Genomic DNA, 15489 nt, shown 5'->3' on the forward strand with positions numbered 1-15489 from the left:
CTACAGAAAATCCCATTAAGGAAATCTCTAATACTGGAGTCTGTCTTTTCCCCTCATGAGTGTACACCTCCACTTTTTTCCAGAAAGAACTTGCAGGTTTTATAACTTGTACTAAGTCTAGTTGGGGTAAACCATCTTCTTGATGCTTTCTCTTCCTTTATAGTAACTCTATTACATGATTACAGAAAATGAAACTGATTCTAACTGAGACAAGATTATGGTGGCAGTGGTCCACTCTAAGTTAGTTGAATAAATATTTGATAAGACAAGTAGAAGTGAAAAAAATCAGAGTGAGATGAAAGGGATCCCGTTGGTCTAAAAAGATCCACAAACTGCTGCACACACTGTAATGATTTATTATTTAGGTCTGATCAAAACAGAAGAGGCTGAAAATTTCATAAGCAAAAAAGAGAGAGGAGGATTTAAAAGAAAATAATTACAGATGGAGACCTAATACCAGTTAAGTGTATGTACATGTATGTATGGTGTATGTATACACACACCCCCCCCTCTCACCTCTGGATTTTGAAGCAGATTTTAAGATACTCCTCAAGATTCCAGAAAGTTGTCTGCGTCTGAAACTGAAAGAGGGGAGATTTACATTAGATATTAGGAAGAAATTCTTTACTGTGAGGGTGGTGAGGCACTGGAACAGGTTGCCCAGGGAAGCTGTGGATGCCCCATCCCTGGAGGTGTTCAAGGCCAGGCTGGATGGGGCTTTGAGCAGCCTGGTCTAGTGGAAGGTGTCCCTGCCCAGGGCAGGGGGGTTGGAACTAGATGATCTTTAAGGTCCCTTCCAACCTGAACCATTCTATGATTCTGTGATTCTAGTTCTTGTCAGTGTCAGAGAGACAGAATACTGGAACCTGGGGACTTTCAGCATGAAGCCCTATATCTATTCTAAGATTTAGTAAGATAGAACAAAATACATAAATTAGTGGCTATCATTTCGTGTGGCAGGGTATGGTGATCACAGAGTTAGAAAACAGCAACTACCAAACTTGCTTCAGTCTGTCTGCAGCCTCCTGTCTCACGTAAGTTGCTAGAACAAAAGCCAGAGCATTTTTTAATCTTAGTTGGTCTCCTTTTACTGTCAGTTCCTGGAATCAGCTTGGCACCTACTTAGCTTTTGCCCACCTTGTTCTGAACTAGGAAAGAGCCCTGGAACAATAGGTGAATTTCATATGCTTTTTCTGTCTGACCTCTGAGCATCTGGGAGGTGTCATGTTGCCACCCTTATCTTTAGGAGCATGAAATCACGGAAGACTACCTCACACATACCTCTAAATATGAGTTTGAATATTAAAAGGGTCCTTATAGGTGGTAGAACAAGAAGTATGCCTTGAATTTAGAATAACTGGTGCTATGCTGATAAAAAAAATATCCTGAATTCCAGAGAGGATTGAAAAGCTGCTGTGTGTGATAAAGAACTAACCGCATGCTGGGTACAACCCTATAATAACAAGCACTGCATTTCTTCTTGCTCTAATCTGTGCCTTATGTAGAGATGAAAGGAAAATGTACAAATGCCCAAGGTCCCTCTCAAGTGCAGTTAACACTGTTTCGTATATACAAGTAAGAAGGAATCCTCTTTTGCCCAGCCCTGGTAAGTTAAGCTTGTTTCCAATCAGTTTGGATGCCTCTGTTGAATATTCTGATTATGTTTATGTGTCATCTGTACAATGATAACAGCTAATTAATGATACAGCTAGTGTGACATGCTCATTTAGGAGAGCGTAGAATTGATGAAGGGAAATGGTGTAAAAGCGCCTCCTGCAGAACAAGGCCTTCAAACTATAACTCCCATGAGGTGCTATAATGTATCGGCTAGATACATTATTAAGTATTAATATGAAAGTTAAATACCATTTTTCAGTTCCAAAGAAAACTCGGCTAGTGAAAATAACGCGTTCAGAAAGAAATAAAGGAAGGTGAGAGTTTGGTTAGTCATAGACTGAGAAGGTCATGTCTGAGAGTTACAGAATAATTTTTCTGTATTGAATGACTGCAGCTGAAATAAATTTAGCAACACTCAGAAATAATACATCTTGTCTTTTCTTACACAGCGATGGGAGCCGAAGCTTCAAGAAGTTTACTGTTCAGTGACACTCAAAAAAACACAGAATGAAGGCTTAGAATTAAGGAAGGATTATCAAACAGAACAGATTCTGCTACTTAAATCAAGATGCAGGTGCATCATGAATATTTTGCACAGTTCTGACCTCCACCCCTCCATATTAAAAAGGATATAAGTATTAGAAGAGATGCAGACTAGGGCGATCAGAGCTCTAGAATGAATATGAAAGGAGTCTTCAGCCTAGAGAAGTGAACTCAAGGGTTTGATAACGGTCCATATAAAGTCACTAATGGCATGAAGAGAAGTGGGGAAAACTATCAGTTTTGCTTAACAAATGGGCTATGAAGCATCATATGAAGTTATCAAGCAATAGGTGCAACATACATGGAAGATGGTGTGTTTTCTCACAGTGCAACAAAGCACTCAACTTATTTTCAGAGATCGATTTTTGGGATGCACCCCATGAATCTGCCTCACATAAAGAATAAAATAAAACCCAGAAAATTTCTAGATTGATACTTTTTATGACTAACTTGTTAAGAATAACATAAGTAAAAGACATACCTATTTGTGTCTCCTGCTCTCTTACCTAAACAGACACACTAACAACGTGTGTCTGTATTCTGGAAGCAGAATACTGAGTTGAAAGTTATCTCTTGTTCTAAAAAACCCCCAAACCAAGCCAAACACACACACAAACACCCAGAAAGACCCACGAAAACCCCCAGCCCTCAACACCACTGTTTTGTTAACCAACATGGTGAGAAGCTCTGCTTCAGGACGTTCTTATGGATACTCAATGCTTTTGATACTGTTTTCCTGAGAGAGTGATGAAAAATAATCTATGCGAAACCACAATTACTCTTTGGAAATTCTCAGCTGTGAGAAAACTTTAAGTGGGTGAAAAAAAGAGTTAGATTTTCTTTTCTCCAAATTTTAATAAACTTACCAATTGAACTCCAAAACTCCGTGCCTCAGGAAACCCATAGCTGGACTCACAGAATTATGTAGGTTTTAAGGACTAGAACAGACTGTTACTGGGTTTATTTGGACATGTGAACAGCCCATTACATGGTTTTTCAAAGATAGTCATGTATTTAACCCCTGCTGAAATCAGTGGCAGGCATTTATCTTGCTGTGCACTCCTGATCCTGGACATTCATATAGACAAAAATGTGTGGCAAAACAAACCACAAGCATTTGCTTACAAGTTTCCAAGGGTTTGTGTTGTTTCAAACTTTACAGTTCTTGAACACACGTACAAAACAGAAGATAGTAGAAAATACTTTAAGAACACAGTAATATGCAAGTTTCTGGTCTTTGGAGTATCTGGAGACATCTGGTTTTCCTAATCTTCTAGCTACAACTTTTAGCATCAGTGATGATGCTAAAAGTCAGTGTAGAACTTCTGCTATATCTTCTGATAACAATGAAAAGATATAGTAATTTTTTTTTTTCCAAAGCCATTTAAAACAGTCTTATTTCTTCACCTTCCCATTCCATTGGAGAAAGCAATTACGTATTAAGAAAGGACTTCAGTTTGGAGTCATTAGGATCATTGCAGGTTATTCTGCAATGTACTAATAATTTCATTTCATACTATTTTTCCTTAAAATTAAATTTAAAAACTAGATTGATGCTCATGAAGCTAATATGCATAAGAGAAATATTTCAGTGAAAACAAGTTAGTAGTATTTTAGTTTTAAGAACTAAGTCATGCAGCAGTTTCTAAAAATCACATGGTAACATGACCGGGAAACACAAGATAGGGTAGCTTCTTTTACACAAATATTCTTTTATGGATTATTCAGAATACTGGAGGAGTTCCTCATCTATGTAAAAATAATCCTTTGGCAGCAATAGCACTGCGACCTCATCAAACTCCAGATGTGGCTTACAAACCAAACTGCTCCCTGCGCCCCATGGAGCAGCACAAGTTGCAGACCCGGAGAGCGCATGCTGTTTAACCTTAACATAAATAAATAAAAACTTAGCGTTTACACAAACTCATATAAGCCTTAAGCAAAGTGCATTCTGGTCAAAGTTGAGAAACTGGACAATTTGATTAGGCTTAAATGTGTGTATAACTGGAAGGCTGTAAAGAAAGAAATGCAGTTATTTAAGTGACCAAAGTGAATTAATACTTAGCTTTCAAAAGGAGAGAAATACCACTTTATTCCTGTTCTTTACTGTTTTTCCAAAACATAGTTGCCACCAGTGCTACACAAAAACTACTACTAAAGTTTATTTACCTTAAGGATGAAAAGAAAAAAGCTTTTTTCCCCCCTAACTAGGTTCTTCAGCTCTCTCAGTATTTGAAGTTTCTTGTACTATCATCAGTAATGTCATCAAATGTCAAATCCGCAATGTCTCTTCAGAGACAAGTTCTGGTATTTTTTTCAGCATGGAAATGAGCAGAATCCCTTCTCCCTCAAAGGATATTGCTCCTGTACACAAAGCAACACTGCACAGAGACGTTAACCAAGTTATCTGATACGTGACTTGTACCTTACTCAAATACTTCAGCACTAGTTGCTGCACCTTCGTACAGCTTGAGAAAAGGTTTGTTTGCGATGCGTGGCCCAGGGCTCTGGCCTGTGGTACACTCTGCAGAAGATTAGACAGAAGAACCTATTTTAACTCTTAAAACCTGCACAACTTAAAGCGTACAGTTGGACATGGAGGAGGTGTACTCTAACTCCAAAGATGTATTACCACCTCTGTGAGAGCACCGATTTACTGTAGAAAGAGCTAGGAACAAATGTCCAGCCTCAACGGACCTCTGTCTCTGAGCAGCAGAGTCATAGCGGTCTGTGCAGGCTCTTGCAGCTTCTGTCCTTTGGTTTCACGCTACAACTATGGAAAGGAAAAGGCATCAGGTATGCCTAAAAGATCTTTGAATCTACCTTCTACTCATTTGTGAATCGATCAAATCCTTACCAAAATCTTTTAGAAGGAAAAGGCTGTTAATTTAAGAAGTGAGAAGTTATGGGAGTTTTCACGCCCTGTGCTGGAGAAATCTGCACCACCTCTCAGTCATAGAAATAAAATTTTGCCTTTGGATCACTACAGCAGAATATACACGCTGAAGAATTACTACCCAAATTCTGCTTTCAATTTACCCATGTAACCAGAACGAACATGCACAGGGACCAATCTGAGCAAATCTTGTCCCAGTATACTCAAATTACAAGGAAGGGGGAAAAAATAGCCAGCCTTCTTTGTATTTTTAATTTTTTTTCCAGTAAATTCTCTTCCTTGCTAGACATACTAGATTCTAGTGCACTCTAATATAGCCTTGGTTGGAATGCTAAAAATGTAAAATCTCTCAAACCTTTCTTCTTCAAAAAGAAGTCTCTTAAAACTACATTGTGATGATTTCAGAGCCCCCAAAGGTCTGTTGAATGCATGATTTTATTGCAATTGTAAACTATGGGTGTGTTTTATTTTATTGTTTATTGATATATACCATTGGTACCCCATTACATTGGCAAAATATCCTTTGTCCAATAGACAAAGGAAAACAAAATTCCTTTGACAGATTTTTGTTGTTTTTTTTCCCCCTCAAACTTTTCCAGAAACTTCTGCTTCTGCTTGCTGACCTTAAAGTCATTACAGAACATTTACCCTCTTGCTCTCAATAGCACTTAAAGACTTTAAAAAGTACTTCCTGGGGAGAAAAAGCAGCAGTCAGTGTTGGATTAACACAGCAAGGGTTGGATGTACATGACAGCAGTATCTCAAGTCTCCTCTTGCTCCCCTCCCCAAACCACATGAAAGAAATATAGTGACCCAACAGCAGCAGCAATTTCGTTCAAAGAGAAAGTGCAGTGAGATTTAAAACCTGTCCTGAGAAATTATAATACCTTCCAATACCAATTGCATCCAAAAACGCATATAAACATGCTATTTGGAGATTTTTTAAAGCATATATTTTTAACCTATCAGGAGTGGCATGGAGATTTGTTGGACAAATCCTCAGCTGCAATAAATCAGCGCATAACCTATTGAGATAGGTGAGAAATCCATTATCCCTAGTGTTCTTTCTGGTTTGGATGATGATATTACCACAGCTTTTATTCAGTAGCTGGTTCATCAGACAAATTTGCAAACTACAGTACACAGTCTCAATTATTTTAGGAAATTGATTAGGGGCTGATGTAGCTGATGTCTTCAACAGTGATTTTGCTTTTAGACTACAGGACCCTCTTTTTGAGGACTGAAGACAAAGCTGGCAAGAGCAGCTTTGCCAGCAGACTGGCCAACCTGATGAGCAGAGTTCTAACCTAGGAATGGCTGTGGACGGAAATTACAACCCACAGTCAAGGAAGGAAGTGGCGGGCAGGGGTGGGCAGCAAAGGGTGCAAGGTGGCAGGTACAGGACAGACCTCCAGAATAATCAAAGAGGATGAAAGAGGGGCCACCGCAAATGTGTCATATGTGAAGAAATGCAAGCAGCCTGGGAAACAAAGAGCAGGGACTGTAGCTCTGCATGAGGTTACGGAACTACGACATCATTCAAATTACTGAGCTGTGGAGGGACAACTCAGACAAGTAGGTTATTGCAATGGGTGGATAAAAGCTCTTCAGGGAAGACAGGTCAAGAAGAGGATGAGGGAAGAAAGAGGGAGGTGATGGAGCTCAGAAGTATGTGAGTCCTTCTGTGGGACAGACAACATTTTGGCTAAGAGTTTACAGCTTACGATCAAAGGAGAGTCCAGCAAGGGAGAGAGAGCAGTGGGAGTTTGTTACAGTTCACCTGATCAGGGTGAGGAAATGGATGAAGCTCTTTTGAAATAAGGAATTCTGTATCACAAACCCCATTTCTCATGGGTGAACTCTTAGGCATCTTCTGGAAGATCACCAAGGCAGGAAAGATTTCTGGAGGGTGTAAGGGACAACTTCTTGATACAGGTACTGCTACCAACCAGGGGTTATGTACAGCTGGATCAGCTGTTCACAAACAAGGAAGACCTGGTTGGGGATATGATAATCAATGGTAACTTTGTCTGGAATGACCATGACCTATCAGAGTTCAAGATCCAGAGGAGAATGAGAGAGGTAAGAAGCAGATTCTATATCCTGTACTTCAGGGGCGCAGCTTTCAGCTCATTCAGGGAACTGGCAGGTAGGATCGCATGGGAAGAGGCGGCTCCGAAGGGCAAAGCTCAAGAAGGCTGGGAAGGACATCATCGAAACACAAGAATGGTCCATCCTTGTTCCCAGGAAAACAAGCAGTTGTCTCAGGAGGCCAGCCTGACTGAACAGGGAATTCATGGTAGAACTCCAATGGAAAAAAAGGGCAGTATACAAGAAGTTGAAGCAGGAGAGGTAGGTCAACCCGGTCAACACCTAACCTGTATTGGTGCATGGGATTACACCTCCCTAGGTGCAGGACCCTACACTTGCCCTTGTTGAACTTCATTAGGTTCCTCTCTGCCCTACTTTCTAGCCTGTCCAGATCTCGCTGAATGGTGGCACAGGCTTCTGGTATGTTAGCCACTCCTCCCAGTTTTGCGTCATCAGCAAATTTGCTGAGAGTACACTCTATCTCCTCATCCAGGACATGGATTAATATGTTGATCAAAACTGGACCCAGTACTGACCACCGGGGAAGGCCACTAGTTCCAGGCCTCCAACTAAGCTCTGAGCTCTGCCATTCAGCCATTTCTCAATCCACCTCACTGTCCATTCATCTAACCCACTCTTCCTAAGCTTACCTATGAGGGTGTTATGGGAGACAGTGTCAAAAGCCTTGCTGAAGTTGAGATAGACAATGTCCGCTGCTCTCCTCTCATCTACCTAGTCATTCTTGTCATCAGAGAAGGCTATCTGATTGGTCAAGCATGATTTCCCCTTGGTGAATCCATGCTGACCACTCCCAATAATGTGCTTTTCCTGTACATGCCTAGAGATGACATCCAGGATGAGCTGTTCCACCACCTTTTCAGGGATGGAGGTGAGTCTGACCGTCCTGTAGTTTCCTGGGTCCTCCTTCTTGCCCTTTTTGAAGACTGGAGTGATGCCGGCTTTCCTCCAGTCCTCAGGCAACTCGCCTGTTCTCCATGACTTTTCAAATATTGCAGTCATCTTCAAAAAGGACAATATTTCAATTTCGGAGAACTATAGGCAAATCAGCTTCACTTTGGTGCTTGGGAAAATTCAAGGAGCAAGTCTTCCTGAAACACAATTCTGGGCATATGAAGGACAAAGTGCTTGGGAAGAGCTAATATCAACCAAGTGTAAACGGTTCTTGAGAAACCTGTTTGCCTCCCGTGATAAAACAAATAGATTTATGGATGAGGTTAGACCAGGTACCTTTATTTTAATTAGGGCTTTCACCACTTTCTCCTGCATTATTCTTATATCCCAGTTAGAACATTATAGTCTGGATGGATGGATGAATAAAAATAAATTTAAAAAAATCTAACTGGATTAAAAACCCCTCAAATCTGTCAAATCTGATAGAACTCAGAGGGTGGTAATTAATGTGTCTTTCCCTATCTGGAAGGCAGGGAGAAACGGAGCTTTGGGGCAACCTAACAGCAGCCCCCAAGTGATGAGAATGTCACCAAGAAAACAGAGCCAGGTTGTTCAGAGGTGCAGTGAAAGAAGATGAGAGACAACAGGCATAAGTTGAAATGCAAGAGGTTCAGACTGGATGTAAGGAAAAACTTTTTTCCCCATGAGGATAGTCAAGCACCGGAACAGGCTACCCAGAGAGGCTCCGCAGTCTCTGTCCTTGGGCTTTTACAAGAACCAACTGGATTAAACCCTGACCAACTTTGTCTGACCTCATAGCTGACTCTGATCTGAGCAGGAGGTTGGACTACGGCTCTCCTGAGGTCCCTTCCAACCTGAGTCATACTGTGATACTAATACTTTCCAGTTATTTTTTCAATACGCAGTACTAGCTTGGCTGTGCTTCCACAGAGCTGAGTGACATAACTTGGAATCATAGATGTTTAAACGATTGTTTAAAAACACATTTATGTCATGTTCCTCTAAAGATGTGTGAATATGTATATTCACTTATAGACACCATAATAAAATCTATTAAATTGCTTACACTACTAGGATCAAATCCTCAGAGACCCTCAGTGACACAGCTACATTGCTATATGTCTAGTTTTCAAAACTAGATTTGTGGTTACCCAGTCCTGCAAATCCTACTGTTCTAAGACGTATCATTAAACATTTTAATCTAATTTATGTCATACTGCTTTGGGCACGATCTATTGCTACCCAAGACACCCTGCAGATAGAAGAATCATATAGGATAAACTAATGTAAATGCACCAGCCTGAAAGTTGATGCAGAGACTGACTGCACTGTGTCCACAGATACCTTGGTATGTCTAGGACCTCTAGGTAACACTGGAGTGAAGTGTACTACACCTTAAGCCTCACGCTCAGGAGAGGCTGTACTTGCTGAATACATAAAAATCAGATATGAAACACATTTGCAGCAGGTCTGATGTGTTTCCAGCTGAATATACGGCTGATACTGATATTCCAGACTTTGAAAGTAACTCTAAGATTTCAAGAAAGCCTCCGAATTACAGATGGAGTCATATGCAGTTTTCCAGCCATCATAATACCTTGGTCATCTCCTTGCCTTTTGTAGAAAACCAGCCTTCTGCTTCTGCCTCTCCTTCCTGCTTTGTTTCTTGCAAACTCACAATAAGATCACGTTGTTTGGTGTTAAGAATCCTTTAGCTGAAATGAGGAGAAATCCTTCGCATCCAAACTGTACAATGCTGTTCCGAGCTGAGATACAAATAAGCAAAGTAGTGCTGCTGTGCAGACAGGACTGAAGGCAAAGCTATGACTGATGAAAGCGCTACAATGCTGTCAAGACTCTCACCAGCACCTCTGTACATCACCGCACTGCTTTGTGTAAGCAGTCCAACTTGCTCAGGGCCAGCTCTCGGGTGTCTGTATTGTTTGAGATAAAAACACTGCATTTCCATCAAATGTTGTGCCAGGGAGCAGGAAAGCATAACACAACCAAGCCTTAAACTAAAGGGAGAATCAGGCGCTTAAGGGCAAGCTTAACTTTAGTTGGAATGAGCTACACCGAACAGCATAGCATAACTGCTCTCTATCTGCTCATCTATTGCTTGGCCAGTATTCTCTAACATCGAGCACCGAAATCCATGCTACGTACACGCTTACCATTAGTCTGGCATTCACAGATGCCGTGTCACAGTGGATCAGGAGCTTTGAAAAAAGCTGACTTTACATTCATTAATCACCATTGTGATCGGAGATTTACATGCACACAGACACAGACTGCATATGTAATTATCTCTTTACAGCATCAAATGTGCAGTAAGCAGGTATACATACAAATGCATAGCCAAGGAATGGTAGATCAAAATCAGGTTCCTAACAACTATAATGGTGAGCTGCTCCAGGAATGTCGACTTTCAGTACCAATTATGCTGCACAGCCCTTGAAGTGTTGCAAAGTGGCAGCCGTGCACCCTTAATCATATTCTTTGCTTACACACTATATTCAAGCTTTCAAATCTTCTTGTGCTGGAACTGCTTTTCAAGGAGTCTTACTGTTTGCTTGGTGGGGGTTTTTTTTGTCATCATTATTGATGTTTTTTTTGCTCGTTATCAGCATATTATGCAGTATGTTTTGTATTCTGCAGCAGCTCATATGTTAGAGTCTTTGTCCCTCAGACCATCAGTGGTGCATTTATGGACCCTCCAGCTCATCCGTACAACAAACGCAATCACAAATTCATCAGTACACTATCATAATTTAAAATTACATTCAAGAAAGGTGTTTTCCTAACCTGCTCTGGTTTTATTTTTCAAGGTCAAATTAAATTTCTCAAGAATTAACAGTTTTTATACACCCCTCCCCTACCATTTTTCCAGCCAAACATTTTAAGTTTACAAAATTTAAATCAAGTAAGACTGTCTTACTCTGTGACATATCAAAATATAATTATATATTCTGGTAGTCAGCTGAACTTTGTCCCTAATTTGCATCTTATCTTGAACAATTTATTTTCCCACTTGTCATGAAACCTATGACTGGAGCTGATCTTTTATAGACCACTTGGCAAGAGTGAATAATTAGAAATACGGTTCCATCTGCATTAGAATGGTTTTTGTCCAAATTTTGGATGCAGGCCCTGCTATATGCCTCCCTAAAACTCCCTAATAGGAGCGCAAGAGATAAAAACATTAAGACGAATACAGTGAACTACCATCTTAGAAATTAGTAAGCCTTATCCTTTCTAATGTAGTATGTAACTACTTTATTCTCATTTTAGATTGATTTTACCTGAATTAGTGTCACTGGATCTTTATGATCTTTTTCTAGTTCTAAGGAAAACTAATTTATTCCCATCACGATACATAAAACATTATATTCTTTGAGGAGAGGCTCTAGGATTTTGGTTTTATGTTGCTCCAGTCAAACTGTGTTTAATAAAAGAGGTTTGAGAGAATATATCACTTGTCAAGCATAGCAAACCTGCTGTTTAGAAGTAATGCTAACAAGCCCCTTATTGTATTCTGTAAAGCAGATATTAGATATTGTCCTAAATTCAGGCAGCACAGTAGTGTTCAGGATATTCCAAGAGTTTGAGAAATGCGATCAATTATGTAACAAGATATGCCGAAGGACTTCATAATTAAAAATTAGGGCATATGAGACATAATTAAAATGCAGTTCTTCAACAACATTTTTTTTTAAATCTCAGTAAACTACACAGAAAATTAAATATGAAAGGCTGCAGAGTTGCCAGGGAATTATATAATACAATTAGAAGTGAATATACTCTTGCTCAGATCAGCCTACGCAACAAGTGACAATTTATCACCTTTCTTAAAACAAATGCACTTTGTACTACTATTTCTCCAGATCAGCATAGGGCACGATCAACACTGCAGGGGGCTCAGGGAAAGGCTGCAAAGTGAGAAATTCCCAAAAATATAAAGCTAGCGTAAGAACATTCAGTGCCACTCACTCCACACCATTTGAGTTTGTTATGGAGTTAGAACAACTCAGAACGGCCTCTGAGCTGCAGCTAGAGATCATTTCCCTGCTCACAAAAGATTACAGAGGTGATGTTAACTGTCCAAACACTGTTCTGTTGGATTCAGCGAGGACTAGGAGTAGCATATCTCTATGGTATACCTACCAATGCTTCTCCAACGTGCCTCAAATCTATTCTTCCTCACAGCTTTTATTTTTTGAGGTTTTTATTAGGCTACAGCACCTTGCTTACTTGGAAAGACAAGAATGAAGTGCCCTAATTACAAATGGAATTTTCTGGAAGATCAATGAATATCGAACAGACCAGAAGCTGCATTCTCTTCCTATTCATAGAGGTTTACTTCCCTCCTTCTACCCCCATAAATCATACAGCTTTATGTTTACAGTTCTTTGATGAGAATGGGAAGATGTGGTCACAATCATATCTCAAGAATCAAGAAGAGAAATTGTTTTTCTCTTATTACGAGGTTGTAATAGAATAGTGGTACCAAGCAGGTGAGAACTTAAGACTTGAACAAATCCAAGATGGGACCGCTTCAGGTGTTTGAGCTCCATGGGAACTTGTTGGCAGATGGCTTATAGCAGCACCTTCTGACCCTTAAGTTGTGGAGCATAAACCTGAAGAGATTAAAAAAGCTACTCAAAACAACAGGGCAAGAGCTAGAAATAGTATTGCTGCACTGAATTTACGTGTGAGGGGATCATAAATGTTGAACTTAACTTAAAAGGGGCACAAATTAAAACAATTAAGAAATTTCCAAAGCTTGATAGGATTTTGAGAATTTAAACTCGTCTTAAGCACATGAAGTGGGCAATGCCCTCTTCAAAAATACATTTAGCACAGAATCATAAAACAGACCTGTCGCAAGTGAGAGCAAATTAGTAAACACGAGTTGTACAGACATCAGTGTAAACCCATTCAAGTTCATTGGTTTCCATGATTTATGGGAACATAGCTGCTGATTATGCAACCAAAGCATTTTCTTAAAATTTATCCAAATGGAGCTTCAGAGCTGCCTTACATAGAACTATGATTCTATGTAGCTCAGGTTGGACTTCTGGAAGTCACCTGGTCCAATTCTGTGCTTAATGTTAAGCCAATTAGATGAGATTACTTAGGGACTTGTCAGGTCAAGTTTTGCATATGTACAAAGGATGGAGATTCCACAAGCTCTCTGGGCAACCTGTTCCAACATTTAAAGAATCTTGTTATGAAAAGACTTTTCTTTATAACTAATCAGACTTTTCCACATTCCATTCATTGCCTCTTGTCCAATGACTGGTCACCTTCAAGAATAATCTTACTCTGTCTTCTACATAACTCTCGCATTAGGTAGTTAAAGATAACAGCAAGATCCCCCTTTGTCTTCGCTTAAGGCTGAACAAACCCACTTTTCTCAGCTGCTTCTTGTGTGTTATACATTCCAGACCCCAAAGTGGCTGGGAAGTCCTCCACTGGACATACAGGTATGTCAATGTCTTTCTCATACTGAGGAACCCAAAACCTGACATGGTATTTAAGTTGTGCTCTCACAAGGAGTGAAGAGAAACAAAGACTTACTTTCCTTAATCTGTGAGCTCCACTCTTCCTTATATAGTCCCCTTTGTATTGGCTCCTTTGCTGTAAGGGCATAATGCTGACCTACTCCATTTTGTTGTTCATAAGTATCATCAGCTCTAGCCTGTGCTAGACTGTGCTATTGCAGAGGGTTAGCACATCCCAGATGCTGGACTTCACATCTGCATTTATCTTTACTGAACTTGATGAGGGTCCTGTTCATACATTTCTCCAAACTATTGAGGTCTCTTAGTATCAGCCCTATCCTCTAACAAATCAGCTGCTCCCTCCAGTTTGGTATTGTACCTGAAATTGTGGAGAGTGCATCATCCAGGTCATTAGGAATGGTGATGGACCTCACATTTATTCTTGATGACCACCACTTGTAATGGGCCTACACTTTGGCTTTGTATTGCTGCTTACAACCCTCTGGGCCAAATGACCCAGCCATGCATCTTATTATCCATTTACCTAGTGCACAACTAACCAACTTGGATATAGAATATCATGAGGAACTAAGCTTTACTAAAGATAAGGTATATAGTATCTCCTGTGATGTCCTGCTCCAGTTAGCCGTTCATTTCATCACAGAAAGTTATCAGTGTGGTCAGACATAATTTGTCCTTGGTCCCAATAATCATGTCCTTCAGGTGGTTGCAAATGGCTTCCAGGTAAATTGCTTCATAATCTGCCCAGACATTGAGGTCAGGCTGACCAGCCTGTATCATCGTGAATCCTCCTTCCCGTCTTGAAGATAGGTGTGACATCTGCCTTTTTACAGTCATCAAACTTCCTCATGAGTATCAACATGACCTTTATAAAAGCTTATAAAAAGTATAATCTTTTCTTATAAAAGATAATAAAAAATTGCCCACTAAGATCATTACCCATCTTCCTCAGCACCTTTGGAAGCATACCATCCAGTCCCATGCACTTGTGTATATACAGTAGGATAAGGTTTTCCCTACCTTCCTCCACAGTAGAGGAATAGCTTCTGCTCATCTACTATGAGTGTAAGGGGCCCAAGAGACCCGGGGTCATACTTGTTTAGTGAGGGCTGGAGGATGGGAGAGGTGGGGATGGAGGGAGAGGAGAGGGAAATCAAGCAGCGGGAGGGCTTTCAGCCCCTTGGTCTTTTCCCTGTCCTTGGTAACCACCTCACCTGCCCTGCTGAACAGCAGCACCTCCTTTTCCTTACACTTCCTTTTGTTGCTGAACTAGTTGCAGAAACTCTTAATACTGATCACATTGCTCCCGAGCTGCAAGTCCAGCTAAGTTTCGGCTTTCCTAAATTTATTTCTGCATGCTCAGGCAAAGTCTTTATGTTCTTCCAAGTAGCACATTACCACTTCCACCTTCTGTGCACTTCCCTTCCATGACTAAACTCAGTGACCACGACTGATCATATCTTGATCCCTCACTGAGCGCATAACAGCATTAGAATGCCAATGCTTCTTAAACTTCCACACGCATCACAATAAACTGAGTAATATATCAAGATCCCACCAAAAGAAAGAATTCACCCCACTTCATTTTGCAGCTTAATTACTGATCAAAAGTCCGTCCTTGAAATCTCACATTCTCACATACATAAAAATGATCCTGGTTCTTTGTTCACTAAAATCAAATAACAAGAATGAAACATTTATGTAGAAAAAGAAAGTATTTGTACATGAACTTGAAATAATGAAGTATGAGGACAGAGTAAGAGCAGGCAAAATGTTTTCAAGTGCTGTATAATGAAGAAAAGTGCTTCATAGGCAGATTCATTTCTAAAGTAAAAAAGTGAAAGCTGCTGGGTCTGGTTTGTGTTATTACGGTTGTAATTATTT

Source organism: Chroicocephalus ridibundus, chromosome 5 (genome assembly GCF_963924245.1).
Source record: "Chroicocephalus ridibundus chromosome 5, bChrRid1.1, whole genome shotgun sequence".
NCBI classification, from domain to species: Eukaryota; Metazoa; Chordata; class Aves; order Charadriiformes; family Laridae; genus Chroicocephalus; species Chroicocephalus ridibundus.